Source organism: Mustela putorius, unplaced genomic scaffold (assembly GCF_011764305.1).
Source record: "Mustela putorius furo isolate JIRA1106 unplaced genomic scaffold, ASM1176430v1.1 tig00000281_pilon_pilon_pilon, whole genome shotgun sequence".
Taxonomy (NCBI): Eukaryota; Metazoa; Chordata; class Mammalia; order Carnivora; family Mustelidae; genus Mustela; species Mustela putorius.
Genome location: NW_025421343.1, coordinates 28,128,115 through 28,155,400, shown reverse-complemented (window position 1 = coordinate 28,155,400; position 27,286 = coordinate 28,128,115). Strand labels below are relative to the sequence as shown.

At 40.5% G+C, this 27,286-nt stretch overlaps 1 protein-coding gene across 2 annotated transcripts in view; it reads right to left on the bottom strand.

The window, feature by feature from the left end:
* The window catches only part of LCLAT1 (lysocardiolipin acyltransferase 1), a 187,014-nt gene extending 161,779 nt beyond the window's left edge, over positions 1 to 25,235 (bottom strand). The window contains exon 1 of one of the 2 annotated variants that reach the window (XM_004777892.3): positions 25,068 to 25,235. The gene's annotated coding sequence lies outside the window, so the exon portion shown is untranslated. Of the gene's footprint in view, positions 1 to 24,855; positions 25,038 to 25,067 lie in introns of those variants that run through there. The other variant, XM_004777893.3, reaches the window with a different exon arrangement.
* Positions 25,236 to 27,286: the final 2,051 nt, after the last annotated feature.

The window sequence follows — 27,286 nt, the reverse complement described above, 5'->3', positions numbered from 1 at the left end:
ATAATTCATAGCACCTGCTCACTGTGTAATATGCAGAAAGGAAAACAAGGAATTATCTATAGCACACTCTTCCACCTTATCACATTCCAATTGTATGTGAAATTTTACAGCTCACATGCAGATTCTATCAAAATTCCAATGGCCTTTTTTTTGCAGAAGTAAAAAGCTGATCCTCAAACTCACACAGAATTGCAAAGTGTCTCAAGTAGGCAAGCAGTACTGAAAAAGAAGAACAAAGCTGAAGGATCACACTTGCCAACTTCAAATCTTACTACAAAGCTTACAATAATGAAAACACTGTGATACTGGCATAAGGAGAGACATGCGGACCAAAGGAAAAGAATCCAGAAATAGACCCATGCATCTATGGCCAACTGATTTTGAACAAGGGTCCCAAGACCATTCAATACAGAAAGAATAGTCTGCAACAAATGGTACAAAGTAGACACGCACAGGCAAAAGAAAGAAGTTGACCTCTATACCATACATAAAGTGGATTAACAACTTGAATGCAAGAGCTAAAACTGTAAAACTTTAGAAAAAAACATGCAGGTAAATCCTCATGACTTCAGATTTGACAACAGATTCTTAACTATGAAACTAAAAGCCCTAGCAACAGAAGAAAAAATAGGTAAGTTGGACTTAATCAAAATTTAAAACTTTTATATAGGGGTACCTGGGTGGCTCAGTGGGTTAAGCTGCTGCCTTCAGCTCGGGTCATGATCTCAGGGTCCTGGGATCAAGCCCCACATCAGGCTCTTTGCTCAGCGGGGAGCCTGCTTCCTCCTCTCTCTCTCTGCCTGCCTCTCTGCCTGCCTCTGCCTGCTTGTGATCTCTCTCTGTCAAATAAATAAATAAAATCTAAAAAAAAAAAAAAAAAAAAACTTTTATATATCAAAGGACACTATCAACAAAGTAAAAAACACCCCACAGAAGAAAATTTTTGCAAATCAAGGGTCTAGTATCCAGAATGTAAGGAAACTCACAACTCAACCACAAAAAGACAAACAACTTTTTTAAATGGGCAAAGAATGGGGTGTTTGGGTGGTTTAGCTGGTTGAGCATCTTGACTCTTGATTTTAGCTCTGGTCATGATCTCAGGGTTGTGAGACTGCGCCTCACATCCAGCTCCACACTCAGCACGGAGTCAGCTTGAGAGTCTCTCTCCCTCTCCATCCCTCCTGCTTCGGCTCATGCTCCCACCTTAAATAAATAATCTTTGAAAATGGGCTAACAATGTAAATAGACATTTCTCCAAAGACAAAATACAAATGGTCACTAAGCACATGAAAAGATGCTCACAGTCACTGTCACTAGGGAAATGCTAATCGTAACCATGGTGAGATAGCACTATATACCCAACAAGGATGGCCAAATTTTAAAAATGGAAAATAACAAGTAATGGTGAAGTCATGGAAAACGTGGAACCCTTAAACATTGCTGGTGAGAATATGAAACACAGCTTCTGTGGAAAACAGGTTGGCAGTTCCTCAAAAAGTTAAATATAGAATGACTAAATCACCCAGCAATTCCACTCCTAGGTATCTACCAAGAAGGACTGCAGAAACAGGTACTCAGATACTTGTCCACAAATGTTTACAAAAGCAGCATTATTCACCATAGCCAAAACATAGAAACAACTCAAATGTCCATCAATGGATGAATGGCAAAACCCAGTGTGGTATCTACACAGGAAATACTACTCATCCTTAAACATGAATCAAGTACTGATATATACTACAATGTGGATAAACCTTAAAAACATTATGCTATGTGAAAAAAAAAAAAAAAAGCAAGACTCAAAAGATCACATATTATATGATTCTATTTATGTGAAATATCCAGAATGGGCAAATCCAGAGACAGAAAGCAGACTGGTGGTTGCTGAGAGCTGAGGAAAAAAAGAGAAGTAACTGCTTAAAGGTACAGAGTTCCCTTCTGAGTTAAATTAAGTGTTTTGGAACTAGACAGAGAGGTGGTGGTGGCACAACACTGTGAATGTACTAAATGCCACTGATTTGCTCACTTTAAAATGGTTAATTCTAGGATATGTGAATTTTATCTCAATTAGAAAAAAAAAAATCAATAGAGAGATACCAAAGGTCACAGCCTTTTTTCCAAGTATCCAGAGTGGAGGTCATTCATAAAAACTGATTGTTAAGCCATAATGGAAATCTCAATTTTATAGGACACATTTTCTAATTATTATACAATAAAACTAAGAATTTATAATAAATTCAAAACAAAGAACCCTAATGATTTAGAATATTTAAACTTAAAAAATTAAGGATAAACAAAACTTACAGGTTCAAACGACTTTGGTTTGTATCCAAACGACCTGGGGAGCTTGTTTAAAATTAAGAAGTTCTACATACACATGTATATATAGTTTCCCACAGCTGCTATAACAAATTACTTGGTAGCTTAAAACACCAAAAATGTATTCTTTCACAGTTCTAGAAGCTAGAAGTATGAAATCAGTGTTAGTAGGCCAAAATCAAGGTGTCAATGAGTCCACTCCCTCCAAAGGCTCTAGGGGAAAATCCATTCCTTGCCTCCTTCAGCTGCTGGTGGCTGCCAGAATTCCCTGCCTTGTGGCCCCATCATTCCAATCTGTCTCCTTGGTCACCACATCGCCTCCTACTCTCCTGTGCTTGTGTATAATCTTTTTCTGCCTTCCTCTTATAAGGACATATGTGCTTGTCTTTGGGACCCACCCAGATAATCCAGAATAACTTCCCACTTCAAGATCCTCAACTTAATCATATCTGCAAAGACCCTTTTTGGCCATGTAAGATAACATTCACACATACCAGGGATCAGAACTTAGATTTCTTTTTGGAGTCCACCGAAGTTCATCTCCTTAAAAACTATGTCAAATCTTTTGATCAGGAATTAGATAATCTTATTAGTCTCTAGATTTTATAATGCAACACCACCTTCTGACCCTCAGAACTACAAACACTATCTGAAATTAACTCAGGAATCTATCACAAGGTGTGCAGAGACTATCACAGCAGCACCCATTTGTCTCTTGCAAATGTCTTTTTTTTTTTAAGATTTTATTTATTTATTTGACAGGGAGAGAGATCACAAGTAGGCAGAGAGGCAGGCAGAGAGAGAAGGGGGAGCAGGCTCCCAGCTGAGCAGAGAGCCTGATGCAGGGCTCGATCCCAGGACCCTGAGATCATGACCTGAGCTGAAGGCAGAGGCTTAATCCAACTGAGCCACCCAGGTACCCCGGGAATATAAGTCCTACATGTTTACTTTACTGTAAATACAAATGAATTATTCTCAAATTTTGTACTCTCTCCAGAACAATCTACATGCATGCATCTGGCATGCATACTCAACAATAAATTGAGTTTTCTTTCACTTCTACATTGGTAAGGAGGGGTCTTTTTGTTGGCAGGACTTTCCTTATTTCTCAACTCGTGTTACAGAGTTGGGTAATAATGAACTACATTTTTTAAATTAATTTGAAATGAACTACTTTCCAAAAACAGCAAAATTTTTCCAGACACATGATTTCAAGGCCTACTAGCCCATGAATCTCCTCTAGAATTAAGTAGTTTTCATTTCATAGAATCAAAATAAACTCCAGATGAATTAAAGAGGTTTTTGTAAAATATGAAAGCATTAAGAATTAGAAAATATAACAGAAAAAAATGAGCAAAGAATCAAAACAGTCACATACATAAAGGAACTAAAAAAAAAAAAAAAGAAGAAAGACAAATATCAAATCAAAGCAGTGTGATGCCACATCTCCCACTACTACCTTTTCATGTAGGACAGTGGTAAGATCTAGCAAAAGTGAAGGCCTAGAGAAACAGGTACCCTTAATACATACAAATACCATGAGTAAAACTGACAGAGCTCTTTTGAAAAGGCAAATACATTTTTACCTAATAATTCTACTTCTAATCCTCTATCCTACATAAGTACTCATACAAGTAATATATATACATATATACATACACGTATAAAAATGCTCACTGAAGCACAATTCATGGGTAAAATAGTCAAAATAATATAAATGTCCATCAATGGAAAAATGCCTACATGAGGGTTTATGCCTACAATGGAATGTAGGCAGCCAGTGAAAAGAATGATGTATACCATTCGAAGCTCTCCTTTAGAAAGTTAGCCATGGGGGACCTGGGTGGCTCAGGTCACAATTTCCGGGGTCCTGGGATCAAGCCCCATATCAGGCTCCCTGCTCACTGAGTCTGCTTCTCCCTTTCCCTCTCCCTGCGCTACCCCTGCTCGTGCTCTCTGCAAATAAATATTAAAAAAGAAAGAAAGAAGAGAGAAAAAAGAAAGCTAGACATGACACATCAAGTGAAAAAAAGTACTTAAAAGTGGGAACTAAATTACTGTAGTTTTATTTAAGGAAAAAAACAAAACTAACGAGCATAAGTAATATGACTACATATTAAAAGAAGCTATATTTTCAAAAAAAACTTATCACATGGGAAAATCCTCTTAACGTTCGGTGTAGACTACAAAATTGTATAAGCCGCTACATAAGCAAAAGTAGTGCAAAAGGGTTTTGAGCTGTAGTTATGCATTTCTTGCTTTCAAAAATGCATAAATGTTACTTATATAATTGAAACAAAAATCAATTAACATTTTTCTATTTTACATGGGTACCCAGATGACCAATAAATCATTAATGGTCAGGAACCAACAGGACCAATTCGAACTCTACAGAATACAAGAAATTGATATAAAATGATGTAGTGAGTTCATGTACAAAGAAGAGTTTTAAAAACATAGTCACCTAGTCTTAACATAAAAAATGCTATTTCCTTCAGACTGGTTACTTTGAATATATTTCTTCTGATGTTGCACTACTAAATATACTTTCAGACTTGTATAGTTTGAAATTTCCTTTGGTCAGTTCAGGTGACAGATAAAAAGGTATTATTCTCCATTGTATTTACACCTTATTTTTTTTTTTAAGATTTTATTTATTTATTTGACAGACAGAGATCACAAGTATGCAGAGAGGCAGACAGAGAGAGGAGGAAGCAGGCTCCCTGCCGAGCAGAAAGCCCGATGCGGGGCTAGATCCCAGGGCCCTGGGATCATGACCTGAGCTGAAGGCAGAGGCTTAACCCACTGAGCCACCCAGGCGCCCCTACACCTTATTTTTAACTAAAATTGGTATTAACCAACATGATCACCTGTCCTGATCTTCTAGGTTGGTCCAAGGATGACTAATTTCAAACAACTTTAGCTTCAAAGACCAGTGTTAGCACAAGTTCAGTTAGTTAAGTCAATATGCTGAAGCTTTTGAGGAAGTATTTTAAGACAGCAGATACTGGCTTCAGAAAACAAACTTCAGATGAACTGAAGTGTTCACTGCCATCAACACCACCTTTCAGTATGTGTCCATCAACCTCCTCCTTTCCTTTTCATTCGTGGGCATCGTGCCCGGAAGGATCCTCTTCCCCAGCCAATTATCAAAATCCTACCATCTCTTCAAGACCATACTCAAAATACATCTGCTCCATGAATTGCTCTTTTGAATTCTAGAAGCATTTCATTATCTGTACTGCTCATTTGGTCATCATGTGCTATTTTTATACTGACATTCTTTTAATATATTCTGACTTCTCAATTATAGTTTATAAGGAACTGGAAGATATATTCTCTATTTCCAATGCAATACACTGGACCTACACACTGAGTGGCCAATCCAGGAAACACAAGAGGTGTTTGTTTTCTTTTGTTCTATATAAAGACTGGGACAGTGTTACTAGTTTAGAACTGATGAACTATAGTGAATCTTGAACAGCTAGCCGCCTAAGGAGTGTGGGTTCCATCCTACCATAATGGAGAATTTCAAGTGCCTAAGCTCAAAAGTGATGTAGAAAAAGCAGTCCTCAGTCCACAGCTCAAAGACTGGCGGAGTTGTTAAGGTTCTAACCCTCCAATCAAGAGGGTTAGAAAAGGTTAAGGGTTTACTTTAAGGGTTACATAAAGGGTAAAGTAAGGACTTTAGAATCAGAAAGCACTGGGCTTGCCACATCTAGCTCTATTACTCTGAGCAAGTTATATGACTTTTTAAAAATTTCACTTTCTTGGGGCACCTGGGTGGTCAGTGGGTTAAAGCCTTTGCCTTCAGCTCAGGTCATGATCCCAGGGTCCTAGGATCGAGCCCCGCATCAGGCTCTCTGCTCAGCAGGGAGACTGCTTCCTCCTCTCTCTCTCTCTCTCTGCCTGCCTCTGCCTACTTGTGGTCTCTCTCTCTGTGAAATAAATAAAATCTTTAAAAAAAAAGAAAAACTTCACTTTCTTTATCTATAAAACAAGGAGATAAAACCAGAACCTACCTAGCTATAGTTAGTATTACATAAAATAACACATATCACAATGATTGACAAAGAACAAATACTGAATTCTGACACCAATTTTCTTGATACCACCAATTCCAGCACACTACCTGGAGCTAGCATCAGATCCCACAGTTAAACGGCAAGATACTCAATAAGACTGCCCTTGCATCACATGTCCCCAAGCTATCAGAACTTCTGTCTAACCTTGCTACAAATTCAAGTGCTCCCACAACCCTCCTTCAAGTGCAATAATTTGCTAGAATGACTCACAGAACTTGTTGAAAACACTATATTTAAACAATTAACAGTTTTATTATAAAGTACGTAATGTCGGAAAAGCCCAGTAGAAGACACGCATAGGACAAGGTCTAGGGGAAGAGAATGGAGGAATTCAGAACTTCCAGACCTTCTCTTGGAGAAATTCAGGCGTCACCCTTACAGCACATCCATGTGTTCACCAGCCTGGAAACTCCAGTGGTCCCAGAGTTTATATAAGGGGTTTCATTACGTAGGCATGGTTGATTAAATCACTTATGCATGAATGAACTCAAGCTCCAGTCTGTCTCCTCACCCCAGAGATCAAGAGGTGGTAAAGTTCCAACCCTCTAATTGATAGCTAAATCTTTCCCAGCCCCTCCCTTGAAACTATCTAAAGGCCCATCCTAAGCCATATAATTAGTATAAACTCAGGTAAGGTTATAGGGGGCTCATTATGAATAATACAAGATACGCCTACCACTCAGGAAATGCCAAGTGTTATTGAAGCTCTATGTCTGGAACCAGGGACAAGAACTAGACAGTCTTTATTGTATCACATGCACAATAAATGGAAGCTATTATTTTAGAAACCTAGTAGTAGGCTATTAAAATAATGCAAGCATAAAGATGAGAAGGGGGAAAACATCAAAAGCAGCAATAGAAAAAGGGGGGTAGGGGGCTTGGGTCAAATTGAGTATAATGATTCAAACCTGGACGACTCAATGGAGAAAAACACACATCCAGGGGAACTGAGGATGGGATTGAGGATGAACTTAGTGTTAGCCAAGTTGGGAAGGAAGGCAACAACCAGTGATTTTGAATGGACACAGACAGATGAATGTGCGCCTAGAGACAGAGGAGGACATAGCAGAATCAGTTCTCAAAGTTATCCTCATAGATAAGATTCCCTACTCACCCCCCAAGGAAGCCCTCACTACTCAAGGGGGGATACTTGTTAGTGGTGTCACATAATCATCTACAGGAATTAAATAAAACCAAATTACTGCACTCAGCAGAAAAGTTAACGGCTGAAATCTAGAACATATTCATGGTGGCTCATTCAGTTAAGCGTCTGCCCTTGGCTCAGGTCCTGATCCAAGGGTCCTGGGATGAGAGCTGCATAGGGCTCCTTGCTCAGTGGGGAGCCTGCTTCTCCCTCTGCCTGCAGCTCTCCCTGCTTGTGACTGCTAACACGCGTGCACTCTCTCTCTCTCTCTGTGACAAACAAATAAAATCTTTTATAAAGAAATATTTTGGACTCAAATGGTACTTCATTTTTAACATAAAGATTTAAAAAGAATCACATTACCAAATAGCAAACTGAAATGCTGGTCTTGTTCTTCAACAAAAAAGGACCATTTTTTTACCTAACAACAGGAAATTTATAATGCATCTCACAGAAGTGTTTATTTTTTCAAGGAAAAGTTTATGGAACAACCATAGAACATTTCAACAACACAACATAAACAGAACAACTATCATCAATTCAGAAAAGCTTCATACTCAGATACATGAAGCAAGATAAATACTTCAGGCACAGATACCATTACACAGACTTACTCAAAGCTTTTACAGCCGGTCCAGCTTTTAGAAAGTACACTCAATACCTAGAAACTGCCACGTTAATGACCCATGGTTCATAAGGATCACAATTTATTCTTCCATACAATGTACATATTATAGAGGCTGTTTTTAGGCAGTTAGGCTTGAACAATGGAAACGTGATCAAGGCAGAAGGGCCCCCGGTTAAATACAGACGGGCCCATAATGGACCCACCTCAGAATATCCATAGGCCCTAACTGAGGGCTACTTACAATCAGACAGTTACCAAAAAATTTCTGTAAGTCCCCATACCTCCTCACCCCCTTGAGAAACAGCCACCCCCTGCCCAACCACCAGCACCTAGTGGCAGACAGCCTCTCAGTAAACTTGTCTTCTTCATTCTGTCTTGGGTGAATCCTTTCACTGCTTGTGCCACCAGCCCCCACCCAATCATTGCGGCACATCTGGAGACCCCCCCATCCAATCTAGAGAGACCCCATACATATCATCTTGTCCTCTTGTTGCTAGAATCCTGAAAGAGTGTCCCAATTGTCTTTCAACCAGTGAGGGTGCCAAATGGGAGAAGAAAGGGAAAGCAGAGTTTGGGAGTTTGGTAACAACATACCGGGCTAGTCCGATGGTTCATGGTATCAAAAAGCTATAATGGGCCTATGGAACGGAGATATTCCGTACTGACTAGATTAATGAGCAGGTTTACTGACTCAGGAATCCGGGAGGACTGTGCTGGGTACAGTACTAAGTAAGGATGGGAATGACAGAAGGGTGCAGTAAGAGCCCAATGTGTCCCATGTCCCCAAGTTCCAGACTGAAAGCTAGGCAGCAATGTTACAATCCTCCAGGTCCTCAGAACTTTTGGGTTTTTCCCAGAAAGCAACAGCCCCAGCCAGAATATGGACAGTGAGGACAAAATCTAAGCCTAGTTCCCAACGTCCACAAGGAATGGGATAAGGGGCAGCTCCCCCTCCCCATACTCCGTAATACTGGGTGTATTCAAGTTCCAAAGATGGCTGAAACCTTCCTAAAACCTTCCTAAATAAAGCAGGCATGACACAGTCTCCCCACTTCCTGGACTCTAAAGCCAAACTACAAAGACCATTTTATTTTGCATGAAACTTTAAAATATATTTGCATTAGGCAGACTTCTACTTGTGTTTAGAGTAGTACTTAATTCCATTATAATATATAAACCAATTATAAACTCCCCGTTCGGGACGCCTGGGTGGCTCAGTTGGTTAAGCAGCTGCCTTCGGCTCAGGTCATGATCCCAGCGTCCTGGGATCGAGTCCCACATCGGGCTCCTTGCTCAGCAGGGAGCCTGCTTCTCCTCTGCCTGCCATTCTGTCTGCCTGTGCTCACTCTCTCCCCCCCTCTCTCTCTCTGATAAATAAATAAAAAAAAAATTTTTTTTTTTTAAATAATAAAAAAAAAAAATAAACTCCCCGTTCACATGTGAGGCATTTTGCATTGAGACTTATTTCCATTAGCTAAGTGTAGCTGAGGACGCTCTTGGCTTGAACCATCCCCCAATTTGCTCCAATTACATAACCTACAAAAAAACAAGTTCTCCCCAAATCACTGTTAAATTTCTGAGGGGCTTAAATTCTCTCAGCCTCTGAAGAACCCCTCTTCTAACTCAACCAATTCACCAAGTCTACCCTGCTCCCAACACCTGAACCCCCCCAAGCTCCAAAAAATTCTCAAGTAAAACATTTGTTAAATACTGATGGTCAGAGGAAACAGTCAATTTAAACAACAGATATCTTTGAGCCACCTTTCCAGCTCCTCCCTCTTCAAATATCCAGTGTCCGTACTTACCCAAAAATTACCTCTGAAACGCCAACAGTTATCCCTAGGTTAAGCAAAATTCAGCCCTTCCACCTCTATTCACTGGTGAGCACGCCCACAGCCATCAAGGTGCTGAGTTCTGAATTTAGCCTTCCATCTATCAGAATCCACCCTCCACATTTTTTAAGGCCAAAGGGTAATATTTCTGTTACCTTGTTAAGCCACATATCCAGCCCTAATGCTTCTTCTCAGTACAAAGGAAGGCAGAACAGGGTCTCCTCAATCAATGTTTACTGAACTGAATCACCAGGCCACTGTTCTGAGTAATTGCTCACCAGATCAAACTGTGCATTTCCCTCTCTCAGCAGAAAGGTCACTTGCACATTAAAAGTACCCTCACTTCCAAAAGCAACTATTACCAGTTGCTTTGCTGCATTCTTTCCAACTATTGCCAGTGAAACCCATGACCTAACAACCAAGTAAAAAGTCCCCTCATTTTCTGTTGTTGTTGTTGTTACAAATTAAGAAATTAAGTTTCAGGGGTACCCCGGTGGCTTAATCAGTTGGGCATCCAACTCGGGTCATTATCTGGGGGTCCTGGGATCCAGCCCTGTGTTGGGCTCTGCGCTAGGTAAGGGGTAGGCTTGGGGGTCTTTCTCCCTCCCTCTCTGCTCCCCTCCTTGCTCATTCTCACAAGTCTCTCTCTAATAAATAAAACATTAAAAAAAAAAAAAAGAAATCAAGTCTCAGGGAAGTAAAATTAGTTATCCATAGCCTTCTGATAACAAAAAGCAGAGTTCTGAAGATGTGGGAGGTACTATAAGAAATGTTACTTGCGACATCTCTTTTAATTTTCATACCTCACAACTGCCATAGGAGAAAACAGCACCATGACCCCTCATTGCAGTGGGTAAACAAGTTAAAAAATAAAATCCCCTGTTCCAAGTCTCTATGACAGTAAGTGCTACCATGGGATTCAAGCCCAACAGGCTAAATTCAGAGTTCATGCTGTTAATGGATAATTTAAACAAACAAAAAGATAACATTGAGCCTTCCCTACAAATAAAAATTAACATCTATGATTTTATTTAACTCATTAATTACAGAACAAATAAAATGCTTTATTTGGGGGCATCTGGGTGGCTCAGTGGGTTAAGCCACTGCCTTTGGCTCAGGTCATGATCTCAGAGTCCTGCATCCGGCTCTCTGCTCAGCGGGAAACCTGCTTCCCTCTCTCTCTCTCTCTCTCTGCCTGCCTCTCTACTTTTGATCTGTCAAATAAATAAATGAAATCTTTAAAAATAAATAAATAAAATAAAATGCCTTATTTGGTTCAAAAGTGACTCCAAAGAGCACAAACATATAGGCAATCAGAAATAGTGAAACAAATCTGCTTCACAGATCCAAAACTGGCTTCTTTCAGCAAAGAGGAAAAGAAATCAATTGTATCTCTAACCAAAAAAAAATTCACTTGCATGTCTAAGGACAAGAATAACTTGTGTCGCTGTCAGGTACTCACAATTCTCAAAGTTGTAAAATAAATGAAAAAAAAAAAAAAACAATAAAAGCTGAAGACCCCATAGATCTACAGGAAAAGTGCTCTAGATATCACCTAATTTCTAAAGAAGGCCCCCACTAATCCTTTTGGTTACTCAAAAGATTTTCACAGATTTTTCTTACATAGCTCTCAACCACTATCCATAACGCCTATTTCTTCTCTTAGAAAAGAATCCACAGCTTCAATATCTCTGACAACCTCCAGAAAAACTGAGGCTTTTCCAGAAACCTAATTTTTCAATAAGATACATTTTCCTCTATCACACACTAGTCAGAAATTTAGACTCACTATGAATGTATATATAAATGTATGTATGTGTGTGTATATATATACACACACATACATATATACACATATATGTGTATACACACACACATATATATACACACACACACACATGCTTATATATAAATACAGAAATAATCTGTTGGATTGCCAAACTTTTAAAAGATCTAGAACTACTGGAAGTTTGGTTTTACTGAACAATGAGACACAAAATTATTCTCTGGAGAAATAAAGACCCAGTTAAACTATCACTTTCAAGTAACTGACCTCAAATTAACTTCTTAAGTATCTTACTGGTCAATTTATGTTTCTTAATTTCCACCCTACATTTTCTTCAAAAAAAAAAAAAAAAAATCCCAGTCCAACTTCTGCCTCTGGTAAAATCAATAAGATATACAACCTCTCCTATTCCAGCTAAGTGTAACTAAAAACTCTGGACATCATATAGAAGACAACCAAAAGAGGACTCTGAAGATGGAGAGAGGAAGGCATGCCAGCTGGGGACCTGGGACCCATGGAACAACAGGGTGCTGAGTTCCCTGGGTTTTCCTTTTGCATCATATGAACGTGGAGGTAAAGAAGCCCATTATCCCGAAATGCCAAGGGGGTTAGACAAAAAAATCTCTGCTCTTTCAAAGGACCAAGAAAAGAGCAATACAGCAAGACAGAAAACTTTTAGACAATAACTACTGCACTCTAGCCAAAAAATCACAGACAAAACTGGCCCATCCCTACCCATGACAGCACAGGCCAGGTAGGGAGCCTAAACTTTCCCTCTCACCAGGCTGTAATGTCATGCCTCGACATGACCTCTTTCCCTTAAACAACCCCTGGCCCCTTCAGGGATCATATCAAAGGCTGGACTTTCTTCCCTGCCAGGTGGGTTTAAAGACCCCCTTCCCTAGCCACACAATGTCTATAGAGAGCATCTGGAGAGCCTGGACATATATTCCCATGACAGCAACAAGGCACTCCTTCCCATCCCCATGGAGGTGGTAGATGAAAGGCCGGATAGAGAGGCAGGACTTTCACCACCTCCAGGTTAGGAAGGTCATCCCCTCCCAGCAGTGTCCAGAGACCCATGGAAGTGGGGAGGAGAGTCAGTTAAGGATACAGAGTAGTATTCAGAGGTGCCCCTGAAGGGAGCTGAAAGGCCCACCTCCGCCAGCAGCAATAAGGAATCCCACTTTGTGTGTCAATGGACCAATTCCTGGAAAGCATACAATTCACCCAAAATGAAATAAATCATTTATAGCCCTGTAACTGTTAAGGAAATTGAACTCATAATTAAAACCTCCAGAAAAAGAAATCTCTTGGCCCAGATTGTTCCATCAGAGAATTATACCAAATTTTTAAAGAGGAATTATCACTTCCAGAAAACACAAGAACAGGGAGTATTTTCCAATTCCATTTACAAAGCTAGTATTACCTTGACACAAAAACCAGAAAAAGATAGTAAAAAAAAAATAAAACTACAGACCATTACATGAATATAAACATAAAATCCTTAACAATGTATTAGCAAACAGAATTCAACAGTACATAAAAAGCTGAATTTAGGGCGCCTGGGTGGCTCAATTGGTTGAGCGATCTCAGAGTCCTGGGATCGAGTCCCACATGGGGCTCCCAGCTCCACTGGAAGTCTGCTTCTCCCTCTGATCTTCTCCCTTATCATGCTCTCTCACTGTCTCTCTCTCAAATAAATAAATAAAATTTTTTTTTAAAAAGCTGAATTTAATCAAAGATACATGGTTAGTTCAATATTCAAGAATCAATCAATGTAATCCACAATATTAACTGAAAAAAAAAAATCCACAAGGCCATACTAATTAATCTATACTGAAAAATCAACAGATAAAACTCAATACCTGTTCATAAGAGAAACTCTCAGAAAAAAATGGAATGAAAGAGAACTTCCTCAACTGGGTAATCAGCATCCACAAAAAACCTCCAGTAAACATTACTACACCTGATGATAGAAGACAAACTGCATAATCCCTATTACTGGGAACATGGCAGTGATATCCACACTCACCACGCTAATCCACCACAGTACTGGAAGTCTAGTCAATGCAAGGAGCAGGAAAAGGAAATAAAAGCCACAGAGAAAGAAGAAGTAAAACTCCTATTTGAAGATGACATGAGTTTTCCAAAGAAAATCCCAAGAAAACTACTTTTAAAGTCTCCCAGAACTAATAAATGAGTTCACCAAAGCTGTACATACAAGATAAACTTTTTTTTTTTAAGATTTTATTTATTTATTTGACAGAGAGAGAGATCACAAGTACACATAGAGGCAGGCGGGGGGGAGGGGGGGAGGAGGAGCAGGCTCCCTGCTGAGTAGAGAGCCCGAGATGCAGGGCTCAATCCCAGGACCCTGAGATCATGACCTGAGCCAAAGGCAGTGGCCCAACCCACTGAGCCACCCAGGTGCCCCAAGATAAACTTTTTTTCTTTTTTAAGATTTTATTTATTTATTTGACAGACAGAGATCACAAGTAGGCAGAGAGGCAGGCAGAGAGAGAGGGGAGGAACCAGGCTCCCCACTAAGCAGAGAGCCCAATGCAGGGCTCGATCCCAGGACCTTGGGATCATGACCCGAGCCGAAAGCAGAGGCTTAACCCACTGAGCCACCCAGGCGCCCCCACCAAGATAAACATTTTAAAAAGCAACTGCATTTCAAGTGAAAAGGCAACCTACACAAAAAAATTTTAGTCATTTATCATATATAATATATGTGTGTGTGTGTGTGTGTGTGTGTGTACACATACACATATAAAGGGCCTGGATCTAGAACATAAAGAACTTTACAACTCAGTAGTGAAAAGGCAAATAACCTAATTTAATATTTTATTCATTTACTTGACAGAGATCACAAGTAGGCAGAGAGGCAGACTGAGAGAGAGGGAAGCAGGATCCCCGCTGAGCAGAGAGCTTGATGCGGGGCTTAATCCCAGGACCCTGAGATCATGACCTGAGCTGAAGGCAGAGGCTTAACCCACTGAGCCACCCAGGTGCCCCGGCAAATAACCTAATTTAAAAAATAGGCAAAGGATCTGAATAAACATTTCTCCAAGGAAAATATACAAAGTGACTAACAAGCACATGGAAAGATGTCTGATGACATTTGCCATCAGGGACATGCAAATCAAAACCACAATGATATCACCTCACACCCACTAGGATATTATAATACAGCTTCCCTAGTATGTCCCTATAATCAAAAAGACAGATAATAATAAGTGTTGGTGAGGCTGTAGAGAAATGGGAGCACTCACACACTGCTGATGGGATTGTAAAATGGTACAGCCTGGAAGAGTCTAGCAGTCTCTCAAAAGAATAGAGTAATATGAAAACAGAGAGGGAGGCAAACCAAAGAGACTCTTAACTATAGGGAACAAACTGAAGGTTGCAGGAGGGGTGGTGGGTGAGGGGATGGGCTAACTGGGAATGGACACTGAGGAGGGCACTTGAAGTAACGAGCACTGGGTGTTACATGCAACTGATGAAAAACTAAATTCTGCCTCTGAAACTAGTAATACACTATGTTAACTAAATTGGATTTAAATAAATTTTTTAAAAGGATTAAACATGTTTACCATATGACCCAGAAATTTAACTCCTAAGTATATACCAAAGAAAAATTAAAACATATACCTATACAAAAACTTGTACTTGAATGACCATAACAGCATTACTCATAACAGCCAAAAAGTGATCATCAACTGATCGATGGATAAATAAAATGGGGCCTATCCATAAAATGGAATATCTATCAGCCATACAGATGACGCACTGATTCATGCTACAACAGGGATGAACCTTGAAAACATGTTGAGTGAAAGAAGATAATCACAAAAGACCACATACTGTATGATTCTACTTAAGTGAAATGTCCAGAATAGGCAAATACATAGACAGAAAGTAGATTAGATCTTATTTAGGGCCAAGGCTGGGAGAAAGGGGAGTGTTACTGCTAATGAACAGAGGACTTCTTTTTGAGGTGATGAAAATGTTCTAAAGTTAATTGTAGTGATGGTTATACAACTCAATGAATATATTAAAAATCACTAGCAAATCCACAGCGGGAAATCTTTGTAGAAATTAACAAGGTGATGCTAAAATTCATATGGATATGCTTGGGAACCTAGATTAATCAACACAAACTTGAAAAAGAAGAACAAAGTAGGAGGACTCATACTTCCTGATTTCAAAACTTACCACAAAGCAACTGTAATTAGGACAGTGTGGCACTTGCATAAGGAGAGACATATATAAATCAATGCTATAGAACTGAGAGTTGAGAAATACACTTATTTGTCTATATAACCACAATATAACCCAGCAACTACACTCCTGGGCATTTATCCCAGTGAAATGAAAACTTAAGTTCACACAAAAACCTGTATATGAATGTTCTTAACAGTTTTTATTTAACAGCCATTCACTAGAAATCACCCAACATGTCCTTCAATGGGTAGATCCACACCAAATACTAAGGCTCATGAGGAATACCACGCAGGAAAAAAGAACAAACTATTGATACATGCAACAACCTGAATGAACCTCCAGGGAATTATGCTATGTGGAAAACGACAATCCCCAAAGGTTAAATACTGTCTAATTCCACTTACATAACATTTTTGCAATGGAAGAATTCTAGAAATGACGAACACATTAGTGGTTGTCTGAGAAGGGGGTGTATGGCTATCGAAGGACCACATAAGGAACCTATATGCCAAAACTATTCTGGATCTTGGCTCTATCAATGTCAATATTCTGGCTGTAATACTGTACTATAGTTTTGCAAGATGTTGCCATTGGGGAAAACTGGGTAAGAGGTACATGGGTTCCTTTTGTACTATTTCTTACAACTACAGGTAGCTCTACAATTACCTCAAAATAAACTGTCTTAAAAAGAAGGCAAAGAAGGGGCACCTGGGTGGGCATCTGCCTTTGGCTCAGGTCATGATCCCAGGGTCCAGGGATCCAGCCCCAAGTCAGACTCCCTGCTCGGCGGACAGCCTGCTTCTCCCTCTCCCACTCCCCCTGCTTGAATTTGCTCTCTCGCTGTCTCTGTCAAATAAATAAATAAAATCTTTAAAAAAAAAAAAAAAAAGGAAGGAGGAGGAGGTGGAGGAAGACTGGACCACAGAAGAGGAAAAGGCAATGTGGCCACAGACGGAAGTAGTGGAGTGCTGTGATCACACCAAGAAATGAAGGCAGTCACCAGAAGCCAGAAGAGGCAAGAACATACTCTCCCTGGAGCCTCTGGAGGCGGCACGGTCCTCCCACACTTGGACCTCAGCCACTGATTCTGATCTAACTAAGACTTCTGGCCTCCAGAACTGTGAAAACGTAAACTGCTGCTATAGTAAGTCACCAAGTTTGTGGTATTTGTTACAGCAGCCACAAGAAACAAATATAAATACTCATCTCCTAGAAATGTAAAGAATTAACAAATGGGTTTGGAAAAGGCCCTTGAGAAGTCTGAATTGCAACTGCAAAAGAAAACCAGATACAATTTTAGAGTTCTTAATTCAAAATAAGAATAGTAACACTCCTAATTTTTGAAAGTTAAAGAAATCTGAGATAAAGAGAAATAAATACAGCTTTAGGAATATCTCTGTCCAATGCAGACTGAATTCCCTGAAGATTAGCCCACTCAGTATACAAGAACTATTTATAACAGTAGCTGTAGGAAAGATTCAATCTTGATTAACTCTGACTTCCAAGGTATTTCTTCTCAGAAGGAAAGAAAAGGTAAATTGAGCTGGTTTCATTACAACCATAAATAAACTAAGCAAAATAAGGTTACTCCAGCACCCCCTAGACTACTCTAGATTATTTCAGTCCTGCTTCTACACTTCTCTTCCATTCTTACAGAGAACAAAGCAAACATAATTCTCCCTTTAATTTAATCAACTGGTCCTAATTAGCAGCCATGCTGAAAAAACAATTTAAGTTTAAATTTGTAGTTATTCACATGAAAAGTATGTTACTCCCATAATTTGCAAACTCTCCAATTTGAATACAACATAAATCATTATGTGTATGTTTATAACACAAACAATAAAACCAGAAATACGTTTTTACTGAATTTCAGATGATATAATGACACATGTAAGAGTATTAAGAGAGCCAAAACAATCACAACACAGGAAAGGAGAAAAGCACAAAAGGATCTCTCATTTGAAACTCCACATAGGGTGCCTGGGTGGCTCAGTTGGTAAAGCGACTGCCTTCAGCGCAGGTCATGATCCTGGAGTCCCCAGATAAGAGTCCGGCATCATGCTCCCTGCTTATTAGCAGGGAGGCTCTCCCTGACCCTCCCCCATCTCACGCTCTCTCTCCCTCTTTCACCCGCTCTCTCTAAAATAAATATATAAAATCTTCAAAAAGACAAAAAAAAAACTTCCACATCATAGGGGTATCTGGATGGCTGTCAGTTAAATGCCTGACTCTTGATTTCTGCTCAGGTCATGATCTCAGGGGCGTGACACTGAACCCCACATTGGGCTCCCTGATGGGCATGAAGCCCAGAGAGAGATTCTCTCTACCCCTCCTACCCCATTTCCCCCCCTCTAAAAAAGAAAAAAACTCCCACATTATAGAATCATCCTAAGCAGCTACAGCAAACTATGTTCAACATGGATATTCAGAAACTTTGAGCATAACTTGTAATATAAAGCACATCTTATTCAAAAAATAAGCTTACACTTAAAACCACATAAATAGAGTATATTTTAAATTTAAAGTGAATTAAAACAGGCATTACAGCAGACCCTGGAACTAGACTGCTTAAATTCAAACACATGTTACTTCACCTTTCCGGCCCCAGTTTCCTCAAAGGTAAAATGAAGATTATAATAGTATTCACCTCATAGAAGAATTAAAGGAACTGCAAACGTAATGCACTTGGAACTTAAACCAGTATGCAGTAAGCACTCAACAAATATTAACTGTATATAATGATTATTAATAACTACTAGAAGAAACTGTCACCATGACTGCCTATGGACCTCATGTTTCACAGCTGTCATGCTTACCTTTCATCACAGAAAATCTAGAGGTCACAAGAGATGACTCTCAGTGATCTGGAGATCACTGGAGAGAAGGCACTAATTCATCCCCCCTCTAGAGAGTAAACTCAAGGATAGGAATCATGTCTTACATGACTCTGTCCCCACCACCAAGTTCATGGTGTCCAAAAATATTCAAGGTAAATAAATAAAAATGTTGGAGTTCAAGCAGCTCCTAGTTACCATCATTGTCTTCTGTAAACCCACATAGGCATTTTTTTATTTACTTAAAGGCTACACAATAAAAAGAAAACATAATTCTAAGAAACCATCTGTATGACAACAACAGGATGGCAGAAATAATAAGAGCCACAGACAAAGCTGGCTTCCCCAAGGTACCTGAACACTCCTGTGGGAAGAGCCTGTCTGAGCTAAAAATCACCTTTTTCCCTCCATACTCCCTCCATACTACATAGGGTCACACAGAACTCTACGAATGGCTGCCACCACTCTCTTCTCTTCCTCATTCTCTTATTCCTAATTTCTATCAGCTCACCAACACTCAAAATTCCTGCTTCTCCCAAGGGGATTAACTATATACTTAAAACATAAAGTGGAGGCGAGCTCTTATTTGAGTTGGAAAACAATGGGTAGCTTCAGTCTTCCCTTTACTGTCCCCAGAGCAGCAATCTACTTCCTGGGAGGAAGTGAACAATTTCATTTTTCAGAAACCTCAACTGTGAAAGACTGCTGATAAAGTGGTTAATCCCCCCAGGTCAGCCTTCACTGATGGTGCCCCTCAGATACCCCTTCATTTGCCTCCAGGGTAATCACAGTAGGATCGTCATGTTCCCACTGCCAGGAGAGAGGACTAGGTAAAGATGCAATGAACACTGTCAAATCAAGCTGAAGTTCACCACGGCCTTTTGTGAGCTTCACCCCATGACTACAGGAACTCAACCACAGGCTTTCCTCAGCTTCACTCTTACATCCAAAACCTTGCAGCCAAAGGGATCACAGTGGTCCTCATTATCCAAGAGCAATTAGCATGAAATGGAAAAAAACCACACAGTGATTTCTCTTAAACAGGGGCATTATACAATGATGAGAAAAGAGTGGGTTTGGGCACCTGGGTGGCTCAGTGGGTTAAGCCTCTGCCTTCAGCTCAGGTCATGATATCAGAGTCCTGAGATCAAGCCTCACATCAGGCTCTCAGCTCAACCCGGAGACTGCTTCCCCTACTCTCTCTGTCTGCCTCTCTGCCTACTTTGATCTCTATCTCTCTCTGTTAAATAAACAAATAAATAAAATCCTTAAAAAAGAGAAAGAGAGACTAGGTTAGAATTTCCCCCTCAAAAATGAAACACAATATAAATCAATTTATTTTCATAATATATCTGATATTAATGAAAACTTAGGTTACACTTGCAAGTATACACCAATTCTTAGGACAAGGAATTAACAAGGAATTGGGACGTAACTTTGTAGCCAAATTGTAAAACTGCATGATATGAGAACCTTGATTTCTCATTTGCCTTTTACAAGACAACTAAACAAAAGAAAAATTCTAGGTTTCATCATTAATTCCCATGAAGCCTCTCGTGCTTTTTTCAATTCTTAGCATTTTTTCCATCATTCCTGCTGGGTTTCCTCATCAAAATTGGCTTAACACTGCCAAATTCTCACTAGAATCCCTTTAAAGTATAACAGAAAGTGCAGAAATATTAGGTGTGCAACTTGGAATTTTACATATACATGCACCCACATAACATCCGCTCAATATATGGGACATTTCCAACACTCAAGAAGGTTCCTGAATGAACCGCTATTCTGACTTCTATCACTAGGAAATAGCTGTACCTTATTTCTGGACTTCATTTAAATGGAGTCATAAGGTATGCAATTTTTTGTCTACAAAACCCATCCATGTGGCTGTATCAGTAGTTCATTCATTAACTGCTTTTGTAATGTCCTCTTTTATAAATATACCACAATTTACTCATCCATTCTGCTGCTAATGTATCTTAGGTTTTATCTGATTTTTAGTTGTTATGAATAAAGGTTGTATGAACATTTTTTTACTTTTTTTTTTGGTAGACCTATATATCCCTTCCTCTTGAGTATGTATCTAGGAATAGAACTGATGTTTTAATAGGTAAGATTAGACACAGCCACAGTTTTCCAAAATGATTGTACATTCCCACCAACATATACAAGATTCAGTTGCTCTACAATACTGGCATTAATAATTTTTTAATTTTAGCCATTCTGGAAGGCGTGTAGCAGCAGGTCACTCTGGGTAGGAGTCCTTGGGCAGATATATGAACTCCAAATTTCTTTTTCCAGTCTGTATTTTGCCATTCATTCTCCTAATGGTATCTTAGGTGGAGAGATGTTCTCGATTTTAATGAAGACTGACATCAAATTTTATCAATCATTGTTACAGTCATTGCTTTCAGAGTCCTTTTTTAAAGAAATTTAGTCTAAGAGTACTAGAGTACTAGTTCTCTGACTCGTGCTTACAGTTTGAACAGTTCTCAACCTTGCTCTGAACGCATGAAATCCTTCATCTCTGCAAGGTTTCCAGCTTCACCTTGCAGTCCATTTAAAAATGTATTCATTCATGTTATGTTGTCAGATGCTAGACAACTCTACTGTTCTGAATGTTTGATCAGTTTTACAACTAGAGGATTCATTTGTGATTATTTCCATATTATAATGGGACTTCTGTATAAGTATATTAAAAACCTAACATAAAAATAAATGAAAAAAAAATTCTCTAATACCTATTATTCTAACATTTTACCCCAACATACATTAGATGATTCTTCCCTCTCTTTTTGAGTGGCTTTGCTCCAGTGGAGCCAACTTTTTCACTGAACCATGTTGACTTTTATGAAATAATTGAGTTTTCTGTAGTCTATGAAACCAGAAGCCTACAGGAAGTTATAAGCCTGGTTCTATTAAATCTTATTGACCCCAAAACCTCAAGGAGTTTACAATCCTCCCAAAACCCAGTAACAAAGAATTTTCTGCTCTATCCTTTTCTTGAATTAATGAACAATATCTCCAATCTGCACCCATATTATTCCAAAAAAAAAAAAAACCAAAACAAAACAAAACAAAAACAAAATACCTGACTCTTTACTTGCTTTGCAAGCGTTCCCCTCTCCCATCCTATAATTCTTCACACCCAATCAATCTTCCCTTCTGCTTTCAAAATGTGTGTGGTGGACTCTGAACTCTACTCTGGCAGTGGATGCCCCATGCACTCCCTCGCCACCTCTTGCTTGGAGTACGGAAACTGTCCTTAGCTAATCTCCTTACATTCTTTCACTCTGTCACCACCAGCCATCTCTCCAAAACATGTATCAGATTGTATTACTCATTTGATTAAGATTTTTCTATAGGTCCCACTGCCCATGTGATAAAGTCCCTCTCTCAGCTGAGAATTCACTATCTTTCCTGTGTTCTTTCTCAGCAACTTCTGCAAAACTCTGGTCTGACCCATGGACACCCATGACTCTCTCACCCTGACTCTCCCCTGCTAACTCCTTTGGCTGAAAGCACTTTCTCCTTTACCCTGCAGTCAGCTCCCTGCCTCACTTGGTCAGGGCCCCCACAACAAAACCAACTGTTCTCTTGTATGTGTTCCCACAGCTCTCTATACCCACCACAACTACATTTGAGTCCTTCTCAGATTACCTTAGTTAATTATTTGTTTGTCTCATTCACCAGTCTACAAACTTCTGGACCTGGACTTCTCCCTGGACTTCCTGGATGATAAGGTCAGGAATTAATCTTCACACGCCAAAGACTTGGCAGGACAATTCCATAAAGGTTCAAAGAATGAATAAATGTCCGAGCCACTTTTATTCATATCCTTTTATTTTTCTTCTATAGAGGTGACAACTATATACAAACACGTCAAAGCAATGAACCTAACGTAAGTTTTCTTTCAAAAGTAACCCAACAAGTTATTGACAGTTTAATAAAAACTAAAATTTTCCTTAATTATTGATTATTGCTTCCTGTTAGAAATTAATCAACTCTTTGTTCTGAAATGCTTTTTAAAATAAAGGGCATTAAATAAATAGATAGATAGATAGATGGCAGCAAAAGTAGGTTGAATACATCACTTAACCAAAGTTACTGTAATCATCACCATATAAATCACTATTGGTTACCAATGAAATGAATGAAACACGGTTATTACTTATACAACACAACCAAAGGATCACAAACAAAATACTTCATTGAAAAATGTGTTCCTATGTATCCCCTTAACACATAACAAACCTGAATGATACAGAAAGATGGTATGCACAGTGGTTGAGAACACAGTTGTTTAATTTGTGCCTCAGTTTCCTCATCAGTAAAAACAAAGATGGGAAAGTAAGCACTTCGCAAAGTTGCTAGGTGACTGAGTCTGCACAGACAACATCCTTGGCTGAGTAACCGTAGGGTAAGAATTGTCAACTGTTACCCCTGTATTTTTCACTTTTGTAAGCCCTTTCACATATATCATCTTGGTTTTCCTCACAAAAGTACAATGAGAGGAGGGCCTGGGTGGCTCAGATAGTTAAGTGTCTGCCTTCGGCTCAGGTCATGATCTTAGGGTCCTAGGATTGAGTCCCACATCAGGCTCCCTGCTCAATGGAAAACCTGCTTCTCTCTTTCCCTCTGCTTCTCCCTCTCCCTCCTCCGCTCCCTCTGCTTGTGCAAACTAGCTCTGTCAAATAAACAAATAAAATCTAAAAATTAAAAAGAAAATACAATGAGATTGTCTGGACAAGTAATTCTTTGCCCATTTCAGAGGTAAGATACTGACAAAGAGGTTATATGATTTCCCTAACATATTTTAAGTGGCAGAGTAGGAACTAGAAACCACTCCTACCGAAGCCCCAGGCCAAACTGACCAAATCACCAAGTAGCAGTGTAGAAGAAAGTATTTTGGGTTCTCCCCCCATTATTTCCTTCTGGTGGCAAGCAGCAGCCAGCCTAAATAACTGGTGGGGGCATATGAACTAACCCACTTGCTCGGATTAAAAGGTAGAAGCCTCACTTTCACAATGCCTGACACACAGTGAGCACTCCAAAGACAGGAACTACTGATGACTGAAACACAAAGTGCTACTGTGCTTTCTCAATGACAGAACAAAGCACTCCACAAAATCATGCCTGCTATCAAATAAAAAGTCACTTGATAGTATGCTTATCTGTCACATCAAAGTACAATGTGGCAACAAGAACTTTTTAAAAAAACTTATAAAATAATTTTCTTTTACTCTCAAAAATCAACGGAGTTGCAAAAAGGACTTCCATTAAGACACTTTTGGAAAACTAATTATATTTTATGATATATCTTTGCCCAAAAAGCAACATGAGTAGACAATATTTCATCCCTGAAAGGCCTTCACCATACTTTCCATTACTTCCCTAGGCTTAATCGGAATCCTAAACCTCAGCCTTATCTACAGCCACGTGCACATGAATGCAGTCAATGAGCTTCGAAGGCAGAGGCAATATTCCAAGGAACCCATCTAAGCAGGAAACTGTACAAGGAAAGATAACGTCTCTAAGACACTCAAGTGCCCTTTTTATTTCGCCTCTTCAGTGAGACGGTCGAAGCTAAGATACACCTTAACAATCAGATTTGACATCAGTTCCTGGCTGGGGCCTAACTTTCCTTTGGTGGCACTGCCACACTGGCACCTATGGGCAGGCATCTGGCGCCTGAAAATACACAGATGAGGGCTCGACAACCCACGCTCAAGCCTCACACGTGGCGGAAACTTTGGGGCGTTTGCACATGTGATTCAACAATGGCAGAAACAGAGCTCCGTTTGGGGCGAGGCAGCTCCCGGACCCGTCCAGGTCTGGAGCAGGAAGGTCTTGAAATTAACCGGGAACAGGGATGGCGCTCCTGGCCCAACTAGCCCCGCAGTCGCCTAGCTCTCACCGAGCCCGCCCGCGCGGCCCCGCAGCGCTCTCACGCCTCCGCTTGCCTCTGGGAATCGCTTCCCAGCCTCCCCTCACCTGAGCCGCCGACGCCGCCACCTGCGTCGGGACCCCAACTCCTGGTCAAGCGACCGTTATCCGGGTCGCAGCCCGGGGACGCCCGCAGCTCAGGGGGAAGAGTCCGTGGGGTTACTCCCCCTCCGCCACCTCGGGGATTCCCCCGGCCGCCGCCGCCATTTTACCGGCGCGTAACACCTCCCCACCACCACCTGACAGTTCCAGCCTCCCACCTGTGACCAGCAGAGGACGTCGCGCTTCGCCTTGGGGGTCGCGTGGACGAGCTGGAGAATCGTGGGGGTCACAACCGCAAGCAGAACCCGCCGCTAATTCATCCCGAAGCGGGGAGGCGTCGGGCCGTCGCCCTAGTAATGCGTCCAGGCAGGCTCCACCCTGATTGGCTGCGAGCGCCGTGACGCGACGGCGTCCCCGGCTGCGTGGGAAGCCCGGGTGTCCGGCGCCCCGCCCCTGCTCTCCAGCCGGGGGCACCCCGGGCGCTGGCCCCGTAGTGGAGGGCTCCCTTAAAGAGGCCGCGCTCACTTCGTCCTCTGGACTGGGGGTCATGCAGGGGCGAGGAGTAATAACAATAAGAAGCTGCGGAGGGCCTTGTCCCAGGGAACCTAATCGTCCAACCGACCCTTAGAATTTCAGAGTGGAAAACAGAAATCTGAGGAATTTAATTTACAAGACTAATTTATGGCCCAAGGTCCCTGGGCAAATCAGTAGAACCAGTTCTAGAACTCAGGTTCCCGATGGACATACCAAGTGCTTCCCTGCAGACACACTATTTCCCCACTGCCAAAGAAACTCCCCCCTCTGAGCGCCCACATCCCTTACATCACAGATGAAGTTTTGGAATATAGGTGAGGTTTTCACTGGGTGGGAGCCCAGAGCTGAGGACCAAGAAAGAATTCTTGAGACAGCTTTGGTGCAAAATGGTGGTTTATTAAAGTACGCTGCTGCCCTGGGGTTGTGAGGGGGTGGCAGGTTTATACAATGGGGGTGGGAGAAAGAAAAAGGAGATTTCAGTAGAACTTAGTATGCTAAAGAGGACCTACAAGATACCAGAGGCCTTACCATTGCCAAGGTCTTTTTGCCCTTTTTAGCAAGCTGTTCACATTAAGATAGTTGGGAGATTCCTAGAGAACTTCACATAGGTCCCACCCAAGAGGGGTGTGGAGGAAGGTTGGAGGGTGTCAGCTTTTGCTTTGTCCTCAGCCAGCCTTCCGCTCCTTCATCAACACCGCTTGTAAAAGTTGTTCATTGATGGAGGAAGACCTTAGGGTTTGAAGCCTACTGCCAAGAAAGAATTCTTGGGATGTCTTTAGTACAAAAAGGTAATTTTATTAAAATATGGGGACAGGACATGGGCAGAAAGAGCTACAGTATGGTCATGAGGGGTGGTGATTATATACCTACAAGTTGGAAGGGGGTTAGGGATAGTGTAATTCTCTAAGGAAGTTTGGAAATAAGTTCTCCAAGAGGGAAACTTGAGGGGACTAGCTATTGTTAGTAAAAGGTCATTTATTACCATCGAATAAAACCTTAGTCATGAGACCCTTCAGATATATATGGGTGGGCCATACACTTGAGAGATGATTACCAGCAGGTATCTTAGGGGGATTAGAGATAAAGGAAATTTCTAAAGGCGTTTTTATATATTAAAGTAGACTTACAGGATGTGGGGGTCCTTTTCACTCTTAGCAAAGTATTAGTAGTTGAATAGTTGAGTCCCTACTCTGCCTGTTTTAAGGACTTGCTAATAGACTGTAGATAGTAAAGAAATTTAATATTTTTCATCTGCCTTTGTTTCCCACACTATTCATCACTTTCTACTGTAGTATATCTGCCCCCCAACCTACTATACTCTAAAGCTCCTTAATGGTGGGGACTGTGGTTAAACCTCTTTTCATTTCCTACACTATGCCTTCCTCCTGCTCGCCTGCAACAAAGATTTATAGAATTTAAAAAATCTTAAAAATAATAAACATAGCCACTTACCACACACATACCACTCCAAAGTCATTCACGCATGTTTATGTATTTTTTTCGTTTATTCAACAAGGTGGGGGGTGGCTTTTTTTTAAGAAATTTCCTGTCCTCAAAAAATTAAAATGTAATAATAATGGACATCTAGATTTGGGGTGCATGGCTTCAATACAGCTAAATTATCCCCCCAGTTTCTTTGTGAATCAAAAGTTCCTGACCTTCTTTCCTAAATCAGCTTCACAAATTCTCCAGTTTTGTTCAGAAATATTGAAATACTTAAGATGTGCTAAAATTGCAGCAGAAATGATGATAAACAGCAGAGGGAAACACCAATACAAAAGCCAGCCCTGCCAATTATCTCTATAATCTCAGGCCTTATTTTTTCTTTAAAAAAATAAGATTGCTTGGGGCGCCTGGGTAGCTCAGTGGGTTAAAGCCTCTGCCTTTGGCTCAGGTCATGATC